A 15,593-nucleotide genomic window follows, 5' to 3' on the forward strand; every position below is an offset into this window, starting at 1 on the left:
GCTGTGGTTCACTAGGGCTGGAGTAATAGCCTCTTTCACCATCTGGATGTGGCTAAATGAAGTGTGTTGATAAGATGGGGATGCAAGAATTAGAAGGGATATGCTTACCTGACAGACATAAATTGCCTACAGCCCTAAAGTTCACTAGTTAAGAGCTTATTTTCAAGACTGATGTGATGCAATTAAAAAAATGAATTCTGGAAAAAGGTACAACCTGTGGGTTTTTCTATCTTCATACTTCAATTAAGTTGATTACACAATTCATGGTCATCACTAACAATGAACAAGGTAAGTTACAGGAGCAAATACCTATATATTCAAAAACATGTAAGATTACAACATGCTATATTTGGATTCTGAAGGGAGGTATTTAGAGTAAAACACAACAGGTAAAGAAAATTTTGCTGGTATAACAGGGTGTGATTTGCAAAGCTCTTTTCTCCTGGCCAGTAAGGCAGCTTATGGTCCTAGTTTTGTCTGATCTGAAGCCAAATAATAGCTTTCCTTTACTGAGAACATACAAAACATTTGACAACGTTTTAGGTGCTTTTTATACAGTTTTAAAATAAATGCTCATAACCACCTTTCACCTCAGGTAATTTTATCTCCATTTCATAGAGATAAACTAAGTAACTTCTCCCTAAGCCCACACTACTAAAACTTGGGGCTGAGTTTGACTGACCTAAATACCCAAATCCATAATCCTAACTCCATTTAGCACTGCCCTTTCAATGATGCAGATTTCTTTCTCCTTCAGAAACCAGCACTCTTGTTTACCTGAAGTTCAGGGGCTTTAGACATATTACATAGCTCCAAAGTGTGTTTCAAATTCCAGCTCTGCTATTCACTATCTGTAAAATGGAGGGCAATAACACTTATCTTTAGGATCATTGTGTAAAAGCCTTTTGCTTCATGTCTAGCACATTGGTTGTTGTGGTTGCTTTTGTTTGATCTCAAATAAATTGGCATTAATACCTTATTCTGAATTGTGCCCTAAATTTGTGTTATTTCATCCTATTTTCTCACCAAGTCCAAGTCCTTATTTGAGACCCTAGAATTTGAGTCTATGTGTTTCTTTTGTTTTGTTTTGTTTTATTTATTTACTTTTTTGTGTGTGTGGTACGCGGGCCTCTCACTGTCGTGGCCTCTCCCGTTGCAGAGCACAGGCTCCAGACACGCAGGCTCAGAGGCCATGGCTCACGGGCGCAGCCACTCTGTGGCATGTGGGATCTTCCCGGATCGGGGCACCAACCCCCGTCCCACACATCTGCAGGCAGACTCCCAACCACTGTGCCACCAGGGAAGCCCGAGTCTATGTTTTTTCAGACCCATGACCTATTGAAATTTCTGTCTCTCAGTGACATTCTGTGAGGACATGGTGCATAACCCAAGAGCCTAAAACTTTAGAGTGTATAAATTATAGAATTATCAAAGATATTTCACTTTGATTGGGAGGAGGTTGGGGATATAACAATTTATATATTTAAATACAGTTACTGGGGCTTCCCTGGTGGCGCAGTGGTTGAGAGTCCGTCTGCCGATGCAGGGGACATGGGTTAGTGCCCCGGTCCAGGAAGAGCCCACATGCCGAGGAGCAGCTGGGCCCGTGAGCCATGGCTGCTGAGCCTGCGCGTCCGCAGACTGTGCTCCGCAACGGGAGAGGCTACAGCAGTGAGAGGCCCGCGCACCACAAAAAAAAAAAAAAAAGAAAAGAAAATTACAGTTACTGATAAGTACGATTTACATAGATGGTGTATTCTAATAGAATTTATAGAAGGATCTTATCCCATTCCACTGCAAAAAAATAAATAAGTCAAAGTCAACATACATTTACGTGAAATTTATTTTAGGATAAGGAAATAAATATCTTGAGGCTCATATTTGAAATTATTTGACTAGTTCTCTTGTATATTTAAGCTTGAACATTTTATTTCCCCTTTTATTCCAATTGTTCAGCTGAAGTTACACTGCCATCTCTGAACGATCACCTTTCATTCAGCCACTTAGGAAAACCCTGGATAAGTGTCATTTATAACCATTAGGGCAGAATTTTTCCCTTTTAATCAATCTAATAATTAAACTCTTAGATTACTACTAAGTTACTTTTTTCTTACAAATTGTAATGCATCTTTACAGAGAGATGTGTACTATGAAGTATATAGGAGTTAATAAATCATATCAAAACATATACATGCATATATCTGTCAAGGCACATGGGTCAAATTCAATGTTACATCACTTGTTTTCTTTTTGATTTCTTACAAGTTACAAGTGTTTTTTACATGTATAAACTGTTGAACAAAAATCAAAATAACATTAACATTAAAATGATAGGAAATTCAAATACCGGTATCCACAAAATAAAGTTTTATTGGAACATAGCCTGCTTATTGAGTTATGAATTGTTTATGACTGCTTTCACACTATAACAGCAAAGCTGATTATGGCCCACAAATCCTAAAATACTTATTATCTTACCTGTTTTAGAGCAGGTTTGTCAATCTGTGATATAAAACAAACACTAAATGTATCTACACTTTTCTCCATTTGCTGTGCTTTAGTTTTGAAGCGTACTGCTCAGGTGCCTGCCTCTTTCATTTCACTTATCCACACAAACTCTCTTGCACATTAGTTGCATCTTTCTCTTATGTTCACACACAAAGGTGTTTCAATATAGCTCAACCACGTTCCTTATCATATGGCAATGTTTTCATCCATAATGACTTTCTATCTTTTATACCAACACTGTTCTGAACTTGTAACTTTCCTCAGTTAGCCCCCTTTTCCTGGGAAAATAACCTCTTCTTAATGGAAGATATTCATTTTCACATTTTTCTAACTCATGAATTAATGAAAACATTCTACTCACTGGACTTTCCAATGATATTTTTCCACCATTATACCCCCCTATATGTCAGTATTTTTTTTTCTTTAGGATCCATACTTTTGTCATAAAGTATACACTTACTAATTTATTCATCCACTCATCCTTTCATCTTTCTATTCATCCATCTATCCATTCATCCCACAAAGGTGTATTAGGTACTGCCAGACCAGAAGGAAAATAAAATATATTTTCTATTCCTATAAAGCTCACATTCTTTTGTGGGAACAGACACATAAACAATTAGAGCTTAAAATGCTGAATACTCTATTAGAGGAAATTACTGAGAAGGATAATTAAGGAGCAAAGAGAATGATACTTTTGTTTTATTATCATTGCATTCCAACATTTTCAACAATCTTTTAACTTTGATTATCAATATTTCCCTTCTTTTCAATTTCCTAACATTATTACAATGTCTTAGCTCCTCAAACTTCTCTACTCTGATAATGTTAATATTTACTTCACTCTGTTACCCACAAGAATGGCCACCCATTTATATGAATGGACATTCATAGTAATTCTGAAATTCTTCCTATGACAGTGTCATTAGTTCTGGTTTCCCTGCTCTTACTGAAGCTGCTCTTGACCCATATTTTGGCTTCCAGTTCCTCCACATGAACCCACACTAACTTCATTTGCCTCTTCCATTAAACAGAGACATCTTCCAGTCTGTCATATCAGCAGTGCCTCACTAGTGCCTTTCCCATGCACTTCAATGGTTGGTGTTCACTTGTACTCATATAGCCACTCTGATACTTTGGTAACTTGCCAACGTTTGTTTCCCTTTCCCTCATTCTATTTGAAGGACTGCTGCAGACAATCATAAAAGAGTGTTGAATTGTTCTGTTAATCATTTATGCTCTCTAACATCAGCTTGGGCTTCAATGTTATATAATAATCTTTAAAGTGGCCATTGAAATCTACTTAAGCTTCCATCTAGAATCTCTCAAACCTTCCTCCAGTTTTTTCACCAGTTGTCATCAAGGTAAGTTTTGGATTCCACTTTTTTCAGCAATATGTGGCCTGTGTCTAAATTTGGCCCCCACATCTTTGTATTGTCCAGATTACTAAAATACAAGCTTTGATATAGACTCCTGGGCCTTTGGTCAAAGAGGGAGTTTAATAATTTCCTCCAAAATTAGTACAAGAAACCTTCCACATTGCCACAAGGTCAGCAGAGATCATAGATTCAACATAGAAATAAGAATAGGGAATATTCATGCCATGGAGCAACTAAGCCCATGCGCCCCAACTACTGAGCTGTACTCTAGAACCTGCGAGCCACAACTACTGAAACCTGTGCACCTAAAACCTGTGTTCCACAACAAAGAGAAGCCATTGCACCGCACTGAAGAGTAGCCCCCGCTTGCCTTGACTGGAGAATGTCCGCACAGCAACAAAGACCCAACACAGCCAAAATTAAATAAATAAATAAATTTATTAAAAAAAAAAAAGAATAGGGAATATTCAGAGTGAGATGGCAAGCCGCTCCATGGCTAAGAGAGAAAGCAGTCTATTCTTTGTATACTTAATAACTACAATAACTAAAAGCAGGGACATTGAGGGAGCCACATTTTGCCTGTCATTGTATTTGAATGATGTTAAAGAAAGTCCAAAGAATCAATGAATAATGAAGCAGTGCTGTCTGTTTCTTATGTATATAAAGTCATCCCTTGGTATCTGGGGGTTGGTCCAGGATCTCCCTCCCGACCTCATACCAAAATCCAAATATGCTATTTGCATATAACCTACTTATATACAACATCCCGTACACTTTAATCATCTCTAGACTTGCAATACATAATATGATGCAAACACTACACAAATAGTTGCTAGAGTGTGGCAAATTCAAGTTTGCTTTTTGGAACTTTCTGGAACATTTTTCCAAATATTTTCTGTCCTTGGTTAGTTGAATCCATCGGTGCAGACCTATGGATACAAAGGGCTGACTGTATTCCCTTAAGCCATACAGGATGTATAAATCTGACTCTGCCACTTAAGAGTTGTTAGAACTCAGTTCAGCCACATAACCTAATGTAGATTCAGAATTCTGCTGTGTACATTTAGGAGAGTATTATGACCCACTCCCCAACACTTTTCTCATATTTAAAATAAGACATTGCATGCAAACCATAGAGCAAATGTCTGGAAATAGTAAGTGCTCAATAAATGATGCTTTTAAACAATGGAGAATGAACATCATGTCAAAAGATAAAACTATATTACAGTGATATTGGACACACAAAAAATGACTACCTTCATTGTTTTAGTTATTTCAAGATAAAAAGTATTTGTTAATATTAGATGAAAAGGAAGTTACTCTTAGAAGATCAATGAAGATAAAAGGGAGTTCATATATATACTCATATAAGTTCTATTTTAGCTCCCTTTATACACTATCACTGGAATAATGTCAGTGGCCTCACCTGACACTGCATACACTGTTCTACATTTAAACTTTAATATAAACACTGGCTCTTCAGTGAATTAAATTGAATGACTTTAAAACTAAACAATTTCACAAACGTCCCCATCCTCTCAACTGATATATGTCCTCATTTAACATTTTTAATTTATTTTAAATTTTTCTAAGAACTAAAATTCTTCCTATCACAGTTAACCTAAGAATCATGTGTCACCTCCTTTCCCTCTACCTCCCAAGTCCTATTTATTTTTCCCACATTGCAAGGTGAATCTTATCCCCTCCACCTCATATCATTATTTTTAATTACCTTTTCACTGACAACACATTATCATTGTCTCCTACTAAATATCCCTGCCATTAGTCTCTGCACTAGACAGTGTATCCTTCTGACTGTTGACAGTTTGTTATTCCTAAAAATACATTTTATGAGAGGCCAGGGAGGGTGACTTAACTTCTAATTATTTGGGTAGAAGAAAGAAAATGACTTCCATAGGCATTCTTCTCACATCTTATAGTCACAGAAAGCCTATAAATTCTTTCAAGGAGAAGTTCATACATTATTCACTTTTACAAACCTCATGCCACCCTACATGTGGCCTGGTTCAAAAGAATTCAAAATTCTTATTTGTTCAAATAAATAATCCATGCCATTACTCAAGTCCCATTTCTATGTTATCACAGAGTATTTTCCCTCATGCTTATTTATTTTAGCTAAACATAACTGGAACATTTAACAAAATGCATGGCTGGAGGGAAATAAGAGAGGAAGGGGAAAATGAGCCTTAGAGATAGGAGGAGTTAAGATGCTTTAGTATTCTCTCCTCTCCAATGTCACAGAAATGGAGACACCCACATTTATGCAATACATTTTGTCCTAAATGTTATTCAGAACTTCAAAACTGAATTTATGTAAAACAGTAAAGTTTATGAGAGTAATAGGATAAAAATGGATGGAGTTCTGCCAGAATTCACTTATAAAATCTAAATAAGAAAAAAACTCAGAAAGAAGCTATTGAGTTTGTGCCATATTCAATGACCAACATAAGTTCAGATAGTGAATCCAATTTTCTTTTCTTTCTTGTAGTCACATAAATGTTATTATCTCCTACGTAAGGCAGGTAGGTAAAGGACAGTTAGGAGAGTCCTCTCAATGTGCAACTGATATGTTTTATTTGCTGTACAAGCATATAAATTCAACCTTTTAATCAATTCTTTCACTATTTTCTATACTCCAACTACCTTAGTTAGGGCCATTTTCATCCTAAACTATTGCATCAAGTCAGTATTCTAAATGTTTCTCTACCAAGTCAATGCAATCCCTTTTACAGTCTTTCATCAGAGTTCCATATAGTCCCTTTGGCTGAAGCCTTTCGCAGACATACATTTGTTTACTAGAAAAAAAATGCAAATAACTTATAATGGGCATACATCTCCTCAAAATGATCCCAAAGTACCTGGCTATTTGTCAAGTGCATTAAAAATTATTTTTAGATAAAGGCAATTACAAAATATATTTATAGGATAAAAATCCCTGTAGATTGTGGGACAGGAGAAGATACATAAGAGTGGTGAAAGCAAGGAGATGACACCATTTTATTGTCATTGTTGTTTGTTTCTCACCCAAGCTCTCATTAAGACCACCTCTATGTATGGACATTCACTAGAAGGACTTGCTCTGTAACAAATCAGGACCCTATGGGACCTTCCCTGAACAGTGCCTCACCCAAACTCCATTTCCCCTCCCTGTCTCTTGTCTGTAAAAATACTTTAGCATCCTAGGCCTTCCCTGAGTTCCAAAGAGAAAATTTAATCAGAGAGGTGATAAAATGCAGAAAGATAGGAAAACAGTCAAGCAAGACAAAGTAATAGCAGTCAAGCAAGACAAAATAATTATCATTTAGCCACTAAACAAAGTCAAGGACCTTTAGTCCCTCCTCAAGGACTATAGATAATATTCTGAGCCATGTCCTTTGAACTGTTTTGTGGATACTGAAACCCCTGCCAGGTGGAAGAAGAACATAGCAGGTAGACCCCAGACAAGTTGGAACCAGAAAGTTGATGATGCTGACTCCTGATTACCTCACCATCAACCAATCAGAAGAATGTCCACGAGCTGATCACACATCCAACAATCTCCCTCCCTCACCCTGTCTTTAAAAATATTTTCCTGAAAGTCTTCAGGGAGTTTGGGCCTTTTTAGCACTAGCTACCTCAACTCCTTGTTTGGCTCCTGCAGTAAACACTGCACTTCCCTTCACCACAACCTGGTGTTAGTAGATTAGCTTTACCACATGCAAACAAGCAGATCCATGTTTGATTTGGTAACAAATGGATTCATCATATATTTATCTCATAGCTAAGACTTATTACAGTGATGTTGTAAGGATATATGACCTGATAATGAGGGGAAAAGATATAGATGGAGTCTGAAGAAATCCATGTGCAGACATCTTTATGCTCTCTCCCTCCCACAAGGGATCTCATGAAGTATACTCTTCCTTAGCAAATAAATGCAGCAACATGGGTGCCCAAAGTATGTATTACATAGCCACAAATGCAGCAACATGGGTGCCTAAAGTATGTATTACACAGGCAACTTCTGCCTATCATTTACCAAAATCTTAAACTCTCAGAAGGAAAGAAAGTGTTCAACATAAATCATAGTTTTGCATAAAAAAATCTTGCCAAAGCATCACTTGCAAGCAGGTTTTTTAAAGGATAGCATCCTCAGTCTTGCTATGTTAACTGTTTTCCTGCACACTCTCAGAGTCAGATATCTGAGTCGAATGTATCAGAAAGTGTGAGCTCATAGGCATCAGAAATAGTGACCTAATTCTCAAAGGAGAAGCATGGGACAGGTTGCATTCCATAGCCAACAAAGCCCATGAGAATGCACCTGGTTCCCATGAGCACAGATGCACTGAAATTGTGTACACCTGGTGAGAACCAGGTGTACAGTTGTGACAAAAAGCACAGACCACATACCCCTGAGTATAGAATAAAGAAGCCACCAGTACAGAAGTATTTAAGACTATAGTGAGAGTTCCATGAATTCCAGTGGTTGTTTCCAATCTTCATTCAAAATATCCAGAAAAATCAGTCACATTCACTACAGAAAACAAGACTTGCCTCTAATGTCACAATGACAGAATAAAACCCCTACTCAAACTCCATCTTGAGAGTAGACCAGGGAATGACTATTTACTAAACAAACTAGATGATCCAAAACTCTCTGTTTACCAGAGGTCTGATAGGGATGGACAAAGTATTGAATCTGTTATGAAAACATTTTAACCTAAAGAAAATATTAGTTGACCAGTCAAAATTGAAAGCCTATCCAGTAGGGAAGGGCTGAGGTGTTCATAAAAATGGCTGCATAAGTCTTATGAAATAAAAATTCTACAGTATCTTTGCATATTTTTGTACTATGATTCTATTTTCAAACTCTCAAATACTTGAAAGTAATAGTTTTGATACTATCTTTTCCTATAAAGACATAAAAATAGGGTGACATGATAGTGACTTAAGTGGGAAATTCCCCTACAGTTTAGTTGATTAGGAAAAGCTTCTCTCTTGAATGGCAGTTTTGAAATGTGAAGACCAAAGAAGTCCTCATAATTCAAAGTTTTCCATTCAAAGTGCTCTAAACCTAGGAAACAACTAGAGCAAAATTCCCAAACATGGAACATGTTTAACAAGAGCAAGAAACTAAAATAAATTGGTTTTTCAATAGTCTAGATGAGATATAATGGTAGCAGTAAAAGGATAAATTTAGCAGATGGAATGGACTGAATGTGGGAAGAGGAAGGGGAAAAGAGGGATCCAGGGTGTTTACAGATTTTTACTCCCCTTTATATGTTACAGTTCATCTAAGATGAGGTCCAAATAATTAAACCTATACCTTTGGCTAGTACATAGGAAATTTAACAACAATGACAAAATACTAGTGATAGTACTTTTAATAAAAGAGATTTACAAAGCAATGCTTTGATCCCGATCTCTTATTTCTTATGGTTTGTATTAATATGAAAATGCTTTTAAGCTTTCAGGTGAAGACTGGAACAGCACATCTAGTGTTCTTTTCACTCTGTTATGTATCTGAGTTTGCCATTGCTAAGGCAGATAAAGCAACTGTCTTAGCAAAAATAAGCAGAAGTGTATAAATTCTAGGAAGATCTGAATCACTGACCAGTTTATAACGTTTATGATAATGAAGGTGTAATGGAAAGATACCTGGATGAAACATACTTCGTACTGGATGCCCATTGTTGAGAACATCTTCTTCATTGAGGAGATGGTAGGCATCAGTATGCAACAAAATAATTATACAATGTATCTTAATAAAATTATGACACGCTGTTTTCATTTATTGGCTTTAATCTTGGAATATCTAGGCTTATTTCCTTTCTATCAATTTTCACTCACTTTGTGTATGACTCAGATTATCTCCTCACTGTTTTAAATAAGACAACTGAAAACAGCCAGACCTAACTCTTAAATTCTACTGTCAATAAAAAATAAAATACAAAGACCCTCCCATGAAAAACATGTAATGCCATGAATGTTTGCTCTTTATCAGCAAAAAACAAAATGTAAAAATCCAGAATTGAATAACTGTTAAACTATGACTGAAATCTTTTCAATAAAGAACAAGCACACACACACATATTATTTTTTCCAAAACAAATAATTATAGATTTTGTTTGTTTGTTTGTTTTTTGCTAATTGCTTTTAATGGGAATTCAGTGCACAGTTATTCAGCCGATGGTTTGGGTATGTGCTGTATTGAGTGTTGTAAATGTTAAAAAGCAGAGAGAATTTCTATGTTAAAGGAACCTGTTTACCAGAGGGAGAGTCTCAGGATTATATGTATGAATCCTTTAATGCACAGCCAGCCCTCACATGGGAAATTCTAGCCATATCTGGAGGAGTCTGAGGAGGTTTGATGACTATTGCAATTCCCTGAGGGAAATAAAGGTTGAACCCTGTTTAAAGAGATGGTCCCTTCCCACTAAATATTTCCACCATTGTAGTTCAGGAAGGAAATGCTGCAGTCGGAGACAGAGACAGCAGGTGGTTGTAGATCTAGAGTTGAGATGTGATTTTCACATCTGAATGTGCTATGCAGGTAAGAACTCCCAGGTATGACGTAGTCATACGTCTAAAAGTGACTAAGAGACCTTCTCAAACAGCATTCAGGATAAATCAAGAAATATAATTCTTACTTTTATGTTTTCTATAAAATGCTATATCTATCTTGCTTTGATATATGGTATGTAACAAAATTAGCACATATTTATTGACTGTATGACAAGTGCTTTGCTAAATAGGATATATTGGTTACCTATCCAGTATTCATTCTTCCTCTCTTCCTGCAAATCCCAAAATAAATAGTTTTTTTTTTTGTTTTGTTTTGCTTGGGGGACTTGGGTGGGGGAAGGGTGGAAACAAACAAACAAAATCAAAGCAAAATCCTGGTAGTCACAGGCTCTTATGCAGGTCCAGGTAAGCAGAATTCAGGGAAGAGCAGTGCATGTGCACAAACTCCAGAAAGGTTCTTCAAAATAGTTTAACCCACCGGCAGGAATCCTCTTGTTCTCCTAATTTCTGACACGAAGACTAGTGCTTCAGAGGCTGTCACTTACTAAACCATGTCACTTCAGAGTCTTGGCTTGACTTAGAAATCATATAAAACTTTCCCAACAATGTTACCATTAATTTGACAGCTACTCTGTGACTGAGGGTCTCCCCAAGTACTGGAGAGAAATTTACACAGCTGCTTCCAATTTTAAATCATCCCAAACTCTATTCAAAGCTCATCTCTTCTCTCAGCATTCTGAGAATTGCACCATCCATAGGCTGGCCACAAACCAAGAGCTGGTACCAGAAACACATGATCCAGGATTTGTGGTAACGGAACAGGAAAGTAGGAATGATTGGTCCTGTCTTAGAGTTTATTATTAATTTTTATTGACCTTTTCAAGTGAATACAAAGCAATCAGACAGCCTGCATGGGTCAGTTTGAAGAGAGCACAGCCTAGCCACTGAGGCAGAATAGGTGGAGACCAGCTGTACTAGTATGGCAATAGACAATATGTGTGATATGTTTAAATATACCTCTTTTGAACTTAGAAATTTTGAAAAATTTATCTGGATAAAAAAATATCTTTGATATGCATGCAGATTTTTACAAAAGTATATTTGTCATGAGAAGAAAATCTAAAATACCCATTAAGATGAAAATATTTTTATAATTTAAATACATTCATACATTGAAATAATAAATTTTACAAGTTATGCTTATATAGAGAGATAGATTAATAGCTTGAGGGAATGATGATTATATAGTGTCAAGAGAAAACATGATATAATAAAACTGATAAACAATATGATTTCAATTAAATAGACATATATAGGCAGAGATTTATGAGTAAAAATGATTAGAAAAATATACTCATCTCTAACTGGTGGTATTTTTTCCCCTAGTCCTCATTACTTTAATATTCAGGAAAAAATATGAAGGTCCTTAAGAAAAAGACCTTTAAAAAGCAGGCCAGGGGCTTCCCTGGTGGTGCAGTCATTAAGCATCTGCCTGCCAATGCAGAGGACACAGGTTTGAGCCCTGGTCCAGGAAGATCCCACATGCCTCAGAGCAACTAAGCCCGTGCATCACAACTACTGAGCCTGTGCTCTAGAGCCCACGAGCCACAAATACTGAGCCCACGTGCCATAACTACTGAAGCCCGTATGCCTAGATCCCATGCTCTGTAACAAGACAAGCCACCACAACAAGAATCTCGTGCACTGCAATGAGACCAGGTGCAGCCAAAAATAAATAAATTAAATAAATATTTTTTAAAGCAGGACATAAGAACAAACTTAGCAACATTTTAAAGACTTAAAAAATTCTTGTTTCAGTTATGTCTTTTTTTTTACAACTTAGGATTTCCAGTATGTTAGTTAACAGTCCCTCATCTGGACCTAACCTATTATTGGGTGGCACGATGTGTTTCTGGACCAGTAGTCCCCTCCCTCTGGTTATGCATCCCTCCCTTATAGTGTGGACCCTCCCAGAATGTTTTATATTTCAGAGTCATTTCTAACCTGTCTGGAATTATCTTGCGTGATTCCTAAATATGTAATACTTCTGCTTGCTTTCACTTTAATTCCTTTCTCTGTCCTTTTATTGTACTTTAGTAGAGATAGCAAACTAGGACAGCTCCCAAATAGCTACTTAATTCATTGGAGCCTTGTTTACTCTGTTTCCTTCATCAGTGATTTATATTTCCTCAAGAGGATAGAACTGCTTAGGCTGCACTGGGCCTGATGATAGTGCCTTTGGATGATATACTCATGTAAAATAGTTTTATGTCTCTGAAATATTTTTCAAGTTGAATCACACACTGATGCACTTATCTTGAAACTAGATTTCCTGATTTTGCTGAATTGGACTCCTGGTGGGAAATACTGCCGGTAAAACCATTTGAGTTTAAAGCTGCAACCTAGAAGTTTTTCTCAACTCCACCTTTTCTAGATGAAGAGGAAATCTCTTTACTTTCCTACTGTTAATACAGAATCAAAATGCATGACCTATGAGAATGAAACTCTAGTTAAACTGCTTCAAAAATGCAAACTATAATTTGAAACTTGGAATTCCAATTGTAAGACTCATTGAATGCACGATCTTAAACAAGTTACTTACACTCTATGGCCTGTTTCTGCCTATGAAATTAGGGATCCCTACCTCATAGCATTCCTGTGAAATTAAATAAACTGTTTCAGGCAATATGTCTGATGAAATAATAGGCTCTAAATGAATGTTAGTTATTTTCCTAATATGTATTTGGAACTATCACATATGATATTCTTGGGAAAAAATATTCTGTGGCATAAGACCATATTACACATATTAAAGTTGCAGGCATCAGACCAGGAACTTGGTAAGCTTGTAGAAACATGTAGGAGAAATAATGGAGAATAATAGGGTTGAGAGGAGTAAATTTCATGCAAGTTAATTTCTAATCAATAATAATAATGATGCCTATTTATTCACTACATTTTTAAGTATGTGTGTGTGTGTGTGTGTGTGTGTGTTGTAGCTATGATGCACTATTAGGTGATAATGATAAATATTAAGACATATATCTCACTGCATTAGTGAATCTTACATTATGTGCAGAATGGAGGCAAGTAGAATACATAAGTAGACAAAAAATAAATAACAACTAAATGATTTATCTTAGATGTAATGAAGAAAACACAAGTTGAAATATTTTTATATTGAAGAAAAGAGAAAGAAGGAAAAGCAACAGGTCAAAGAGACAAGTTTATTATATTTGTTAAATCATTAACTATATAATCATGTTCTTAGCCCCACTCCCTAGATAATAATGAAATGACCCAGTTCATGTGCATCTTTAATCTACAAATCCTTAAGAGGGTGTTGAGATTATTGTGAGTTTCAGACATCATGTTTTACTGATGATGTAGCTATTGGATCACAGAGATAAAATCAGAAAACTTAGAAAATTGCTGGGACAGTGTTCTGATTGTGCTGACAATCCTCTGTAAGATAACGAATACATTCATTTTTATATTCCAGTCATTCATTCAATAGATTTTTATTAGGCATGCTTTGTTTTATGTACTACATAAGTTATAAAGAAGTTTTAAAGATGAACATGAAATAATTTTTATATTGAAAGATCACATAGTTTATTCAAAGAAGAAAAACAGTTTTGTATAATATAAATATAATAAAAGGAAGATACATCCATCATGAAATGGGAGCCTTGTTGTAGCCCTATAGGCATTTAGTAGGAAGGTATTTAACCCCAAAATTCTATTGTTGGAGTGGAAAACTTTTCCTTTATCCTCTTGTATTTTTGATTAGGGACCTGCCAATTAAACTGACAAAAGACAGTTTATCAGATTATCCAGAGGGAAAAACAGGTTTAATTATGTACATATACACTAGAGTTCACAAAGAAACATGACTCAAGAAGGCAACTAGAATTGGAGGTTTATATACCATCTTAATAGGGAACAGGGAAGGACATAGAGGCACCTCTGGGAGAACAAATTGTTTCTTAGAAGGGGGAAAAGAGGGGACTTATGGAAGAAGAAATGCCTTTCTGGAAAGATGAATGGGACCTTAGGAAAATAGAGGGGAGGTATAGTTTTGTGACAGTGTCAGTTTGGGTGTGGTGCTGACTTCTTTTCTCTGAGATTAGAGTTGCTCCCTGAGAGGGGATTTATGACAATTGAGTTCTTTTAGGAGGCTGTCATTTTAGGCAGTTAAAAAATTCAGGAACTCAAATGTCTTCCGTTCAAAATATTTTTTGTGTGTGTGCCACAGTGGTTTATTCTTGACCCCTTCCCTATCTTCAAGAATAGAGATTTGCAAGTTGAATTCTAAAGTGAAGGGGAAGATTATAAACAGATTGTACTAGGGTCAGTTTAGTTTTACTGGCCAAGAGAAAAAGAAAGGGTTAAATTTACATGTACTGTTAAAGAAAAACAGAGCTGAACAATAGTTAAAGTGGTAAAGACAGATTTTGTTCAGGAGCTATTGCAATATAGGGAAAGATTCCTCTGTATAGAACTGGGCTCAATTCCAAATACAACAAAGACAAATGGGGATTTATCCAAGGAGATGAGTGGGATCAGTAGATGGAAAATTTCTAAGAGGAAATATAGGGAGCTAACATTTCTGGTTAAACTGACTTGACAATTTCTTTCTAAAGTCAGGTCAAAGTGATCAGATACTAAGTGTAGGGAATAAGGAATTTCATCAGATACCAAAGGAAATTAGATACCAAAGATGTGAGGTTCTTGCTAAACTGACTTTGCTGGGTTCTTGCTAAAAGTGAGTAATGCACTTAAGAAAACTTGGCTTAATCAAGAAGGGGGCTCAGAGGAGCCTGACTAAAGTTTGGAAAGTGTCTTTGCCAGTAAGAAAGTAGGGAGTCTGGAGAAATGGTCGCAGTGACAGCAACAAAGGGCAAGTAGGATGACATTCCGAAATTCTTTATACATAGAAAAAGTTACTGCCACTGATTTATTTCTTTCCTTCTCTCTCTCTCTCTCTCTCTTTGTTTCTTTGTTTCTTTGTTTCTTTCTTTCTTTTTCTTTTCTTTTTTTCATTTAAAAATTTTTTCTATGTTAAGCTCGAATCGCATCCATTTGTCTACATTTGCTGTATAAGTAATGTAGTTTACTGGCAGAGATGTTATGCCTTCAGGCAGCAAATAATTTTAAATTCAAAGAATTGTTTGGGAG

The sequence above is a fragment of the Mesoplodon mirus genome (assembly GCF_964341445.2).
Source record: "Mesoplodon mirus genome assembly, chromosome: 14".
Lineage (NCBI taxonomy): Eukaryota > Metazoa > Chordata > Mammalia > Artiodactyla > Ziphiidae > Mesoplodon > Mesoplodon mirus.